This window comes from Grammomys surdaster, unplaced genomic scaffold (assembly GCF_004785775.1).
Source record: "Grammomys surdaster isolate TR1022 unplaced genomic scaffold, NIH_TR_1.0 228, whole genome shotgun sequence".
In the NCBI taxonomy this organism is placed as follows: Eukaryota; Metazoa; Chordata; class Mammalia; order Rodentia; family Muridae; genus Grammomys; species Grammomys surdaster.
This window is the reverse complement of record NW_021604673.1, coordinates 872,999-878,998: the sequence shown is the minus strand read 5'-3', so window position 1 is coordinate 878,998 and position 6,000 is coordinate 872,999. Positions and strand designations below refer to the sequence as shown.

At 43.5% G+C, this 6,000-nt stretch overlaps 1 protein-coding gene across 4 annotated transcripts in view; it reads right to left on the bottom strand.

Moving 5' to 3' along the window:
- The window catches only part of LOC114626116 (F-box-like/WD repeat-containing protein TBL1X), a 166,338-nt gene that overhangs the window by 126,011 nt on the left and 34,327 nt on the right, over window positions 1-6,000 (bottom strand). The window contains exon 1 of one of the 4 annotated variants that reach the window (XM_028773463.1): window positions 1,514-1,532. The exons of the other annotated variants lie outside the window; for them this stretch is intronic. The gene's annotated coding sequence lies outside the window, so the exon portion shown is untranslated. Of the gene's footprint in view, window positions 1-1,513; window positions 1,533-6,000 lie in introns of those variants that run through there. 4 annotated transcript variants of the gene reach the window in all.

Genomic DNA, 6,000 nt, shown 5'->3' with positions numbered 1-6,000 from the left:
ACACCCTTCTTCATGTTTATTTCTCTTGTACCTGCAGCACGGTGTATCAGACAATACTAATCAAATGAGTTCAGCAGACAGTGCTAATCAAGCCAGTGAATGAATGAGCAGTGGAGATAGGAACAAGCTATATTTCATGACAGAACTTTAAACCATAGATAACAAGAAAAAAAAAGCTCCAGGAGTGTTCTGGAAATATTAGTCTTAGAACTTAGCTGGAATGTTGACGATGGGGTTGGAGGTGGAAGCTGCTTTACTTTCACTAACTAAGCTTTCAGCAGATTTCATAATACAGGTGATAAATCCTTCTGGGATTAGCAACTCTCAAGATTCATCAACAGATGGCACAGGCATTCCACAACACTCAACACTACTTTGAAATGGTAGCAGCTAATGTGGCCTGCCAGGTCATGTTGTCTGAACTGTTTCAGAAGCTGACAAGATGGCTCAGTAGGTACAGTGTTTAGTATCTGCCATGCAAACTGTGATAGTTTGAATACCCTTGGCCCAGAGAGTGGTGCACCAGGGAGGTGTGGCCTTGTTGGATTAGGTGTGGTCTTTTGGAGGAAGTGTGTCATTGTGAACATGGACTTTTAAGACCCTCATGCTACTAGCTTCCTGAAAGTCAGTCTTGTTTGCCTTCAGAATAAGATTTAGAACTCTCAGATCTTCCTACATCATGCTTGCCTGGATGCTGCATAGATGATAGTGGACAAACCTCTGAACCTGTAAGCCAGCCCCAATTAAATGCTGTCCTTATAAGTTGCTTTGGTCATGGTGTCTGTTCACAGTAGTAAAACCCTAACTAAGACAAAGATCCACGTTCAAATCCCTAGAACTCATTTTAAAAGCCAGGCACAGTAGTGCCATGTCTGTGATACCAGGACTCCTATGGGAGGAAGCTGGGAGGCAAAGAAGAGAATCTCCAGAAGCTCATGAGTCAGCTAAGAGAATGGCTTGACACCTAAGATTGTTCTCTGATTACCACATGTCATGACATGTACACACACACATTACACATAAGGATATGGGAAGAAAACAGAGGAGAACAAAAACTAAATGAATAAAACACACATGATTAAAAAAAGCAGAATCTCAGAGGTAACCTGTGTAGTCAGTTTCATTGCAGCATGCTCACAGAAGCCAAATGCTGGAAACAAACCAAATCAACAGATGGATGGCTAAACACTGTGTAGTATATACATACAGTAGAAAACTAGTCACTCTCAAAAGGAAAGACACTCAGACACATGCCACAATGTGGATGATGCTTGACATTAAGCTTAAAGGAAATAAAATTACCCCCCCTAATATTGTATAACTGTGCAACTCCATTTATTTATGAGGTCAATAGAGAAGCCAAATCCAGAAACAAAAAAACTAAAATGGTAGTTACTGGGCACATGATGAAGGTGGGGTGGGACATTATAGTTAGCAGGGACAGTGTGTCAGATCTACAAGATTAAAGGCATTCTGCAGAATCTCTCTGGACGATATAAATGAATGCACTTACCAAAAAGAAGTAATATACTTCAAAAGTGACTGACAAGATAAATTTCATATGATATATCTGTAAAACAAAAAGAAGAAGGAAAGAGCAACTGCCCAGTCAGTCATTCCTTAATAATACTGCTATGATCATCTCTTCCTTGTGGTGGCTATTTTAAATGTATTTATAAATGATTGAGACTAAAGGAGCTTTGTTGTCTGGTAAAGAGAACTCAAAATAAAAGGTTCAAGGGAGCTTGGCATCAGAGGAAAGTCAACCTAAGAAACAGCAGCACACAAACTCTTGCCTACAAGGCAGGCGGCTGGCACATATGGCCTTGGCACAGGGACTTGCTGATACTCCTGTTCCCAAGGCTGAAGAGCCAGCCATGCCCCTTTTGGAAACATCCTTTTGGCAACAGCATGATGAGGGCTACTTGATATGAGGAGACAGCCCAAGGGAGAAGAGAGGCAACCCTCAGTCCCATCCTTGCCACAGGTGAAGAAGGGATAGATTTAGGGAGGTGGAGAAACTGAGAAAGCCAGGATTATTAAATTCAAGGGAAACCTGGGCAAGAGTTTCTTCCAAGAGGGGGATGGATGCCAGACCTCTCAGATATCCCCTAAACATCCCAACTCAACCACATTGCTACCCATGCTAAAACATCCTCCAGAACCTGGAGAGCACCTGAGTTTGAACCCTCAAATTCATGTTTAAAAAGAAGTAACACCTAGACATGATGGCATGCTTTTATAACCCCAGGGTTAGGGAGATAGAGACAAAAGGATCCATGGAGCTCCCAGGCCAGCGAATCAGACTGCCAGAAGACTAGCCTACATGATAAGCTTCAAAACGGGACTTAGGAGAAAAGTCAGTGAGTTCAAAGTGTTTGCCTTGCAAGCATGAAAGCCTATGCTTTATCCCCAAAACGTGTTTCTGGTTTTTGTTTTAAAGGTGAGCATGGTAGGTCTGGTGAGTAATCACAGAGCTAGGAAGGCAGCAAAAGTAGGATCCCTGGGGCTTGATAGCCCGCCAATTGAGCCTGATTAGCAAGCCCCAAGACAATGAGAAACAATGCCTAAAAAGAGGGAAGGGAACAAATGAGGAACGCCTAAGGTATAGTATAGTTTTTCAAACATGTGCACACACAAGTAGCAGCAGCAGCAGCAGCAGCAGCAAATCCTTGGCAAGCAAGAATTCTTTCTCTCCCTACCTTTAAGGTCAGACCTGTCTCAAAAGAGGTAGTATCCACCACCTCCCCATTCATTCACTATTCCATGTCTCCTACCTTCAGCTTGCAGCAGACTCATCACATTCTTACCCCCCAAATATCAGTTTTTCAAAAGCTGTCCATGTCCTCTCTCTGCCAATCCCCATCTCTATAGGTGATACTACTGGACTCTGTCAATTGCTCTCTGGTCACTATTCAGGGCCTCTGAAGCCTTTTAGTGCTTGCTCTCAGCTTCACCCATCACCCAAACCATCTCGTGAGCTCTAGTGTGAGAAAATGGTTTCAAACTGCTGTCTGCAGATCTTCCCAGCACATCTTATACTTCCTAAGATTTGTGAAATCATATCTGATTGATTCAGTAAAACTAGAGCCTTGAGCAGGTGAAGATTAGTTCTACTGAATCTGAAACTGGGGTCCCTCAGCAAATAATTCTTATACACATGTATACCAGTTTCTGGCTTCCTTCATAAAAGAAAAATGCAGGGCCAGGACTATTTAGGAAAGTCATAATGGAAACCAGAGGCAGACTAAATAGTTCTGCAGTGAAGCCAGACTGGACTGCAGGCATGGGCCCCACCTCCGCAGCCACAAGCTCCAGGAGATTCAGTGAAGAATGCCAAGTTTCTGTAAGCTCTGATCCAACCAAGAACTAACTCAAGGCCCTCAAGATTGCTCGCTGGATCATGTTTGCCAGCATGACTCAGGACTCTACTTCCATCCTTGGGAGAAAGAGTACATGGTACAAGGAGAGAATCAATTGCTGCAGTTTGACCTCTGACCTTCACACAAGTGCACTCCTGCACCCATATACACACAAAATAAATAGTTTTGTTTTGGTTTTCATTTTAAAGAAAAAGAACTATCCTAGGCCAAAGAGATCAGAGTGTCTTGAGTCCTTCCCCCGAACAAGATATTTTTAGATTAGGTCACAATAGAACAGGAAAATTGAAGAGATTTTCTCGCTTTCCATTTGTCCAAGGATATTTCAAGAGGGTAAGAGGAAAAATTACCTAGAAGTCATAGTTAACTTTGTAGTCTACATAACCTCTCTTCCAAACCCTTTTCCACTGCTTATCAGAGAAAAAAAAAGGGGGGGGGTGTGCATGTCTGTCTGTATTTGTGTCTGTGTGTCCCTCCATCTTGATGCTTTGAAAAACAACACAGTGCTTGGGAAGTAAATGCAAGAGGATCACGAATTCAAGATGATCCTTGGCCCCTCAAAAAGAACAATAACAACACAAACACCCAAAGAAGTAAGCCATCTACCAAATTCACAGCTAATGGATGAAAACACTAACTTTCTACTACACACACCAGAAGATGGATTGAGAAAAGAAACAAAGAGCCATCGCCAAAGAGCCTAACACTTCACATGCTTTCCTCAGAAAAGATTTTTCTCTCCAAAAGAAAAGCACAATCAATTTCCACATTATAAAAATAGGATCTGAGTTTGATCCCCAGAACCCACTTGGTTGAACAAGAGAAACAACTCAAGAAGTAGATACCTGCTACATACCTGAGAACATTGAATGCTCTGCACATTAGAGTGGGTGTTGGGGGGGGGGGGGAGAGAGAGGGTGGGGGGGAGAGGGGAGAGGGAAGAGGGGAGAGAAGAGAGGGGAGAGAGAGCGCGTGCATACACATGTACATATGGACATGTCTACCCAAGGATGCAGAGCCAAAGAACAGTCTTGGGTATCGTTTATCTTTGGGTGCCATCCACCTTGTTTTTGTAAGATAGGATCTCTGTCTAGTATCTGGGCTAACTCAGGGTAGGCAAGCCCTAGAGATCCTCTGGCTTTTTATAAAGGTTCTGGGGCTAGATCTCAAGTCTTCATTTTCACACAGCAAGCATTATATGAGTTGAACTGTCTTCCCCAGCCCAGACTGTAAATGCCATAGGTTCCCTAAGCAGTCAAGTTGGTTTGTCACAACACCCTTTGTAACAAGACAGCCACACACGGTACATGAATACACAGCATAGCCATGCTCCAGTGAAACTCAATGCACAAATGCTGACTTTAGAAATCTACATCACTTTAACCGGTCCCAGGGTTTCCAGCTCACCTCCACATATACACTGCACTCATCAGTTAAGTATAAAAGCCTTTCTGGTTCGTTATCTGTACAAAAACAGGTGACAGGTTAGCCTCTGCTTTAAAAGAAGACTGCCTCTAACCGCAACATATTTTGTGCATGTGTACATTGACATGCAACTGCAGCCAGAGGAGAATATAAGGTGTGTTCTCCTCCAAAATCCCCCCTGAGACAGGGGCTGCTCACAGAAACAGGTAACTGTCGTCCTTGTCCCCTAACACCCCCCCCCAACTCCTACCCCAGCTAGGATAGGCATGTCAGCCATCCTCAGGAATGGGAGTATGTGTGGTCACATCTGGCTTTTTTTGTAGATGCTTGGGCTCTGAACTCAGGTCCTCACACTTGCTTAACCTACACATTATCATTCCTGGAGGTTGCTCTTACACACATCATGGGGTGTCTACACTGATGGCCTTTGGGCTCTCGAGGTCACTGTTGAATTCATATACTGCTTCATATCATTGGTTATGGCATGAAACCCTAACATTTGAAAAAGCACCACACCATCCCAAAACCAGAGGCTTAGAAATCATACAGGCTCACTTCTGACCATCCCACTCTTGGTGTCCCCACAGCTCAGAAGTGGGAGATCTGGTGTGGTCACTCACCCTCACCTCAGTTTCCCCAACTATAAAACAGGAAGCATCTCTCTTATCCTTTCAGCTCCAGTGTCACACCTAAGGCACTTCCATGCTGACAACAAAGCCCAAGAAAATGTCCCAGCTACAATTCTAATTATTTTTCTTCTTTTTTTATGTCCTCTTGAGGTGCAGTTTCACTCTCCTGCCAGGAGGCCACACTGCTGCCCTCCACTGGCAGGCCAGGGCCTCATGATGAAAAGGAGGGGATGGTTCCACCAGAGCTTCTTTCTCTGCACTAGTCTACTTTCCTGGGCCTCTTGGCTCCTATCCCACCTCACCAGCCTGCCTCATCCATCATTATACACCCAAGGATAAACATAACAAACTGTATTTTGTTACATTTTATATCTAGACTATAATACTCCTTTAGCAAGTGTCTTCTGTTCCTTGTAATTGGTTACTCCTTATAATCCATAACAAAGCCACCTTCTGATTAGTGCAGCATGTGGGAATTAAACAGCAAAAGATAGCTAGCTACCTTCGTACCATTTTCCAGGAAACTGCTGCTACTAAACTCTCACCTAATAGTTGACTCAAAAGAG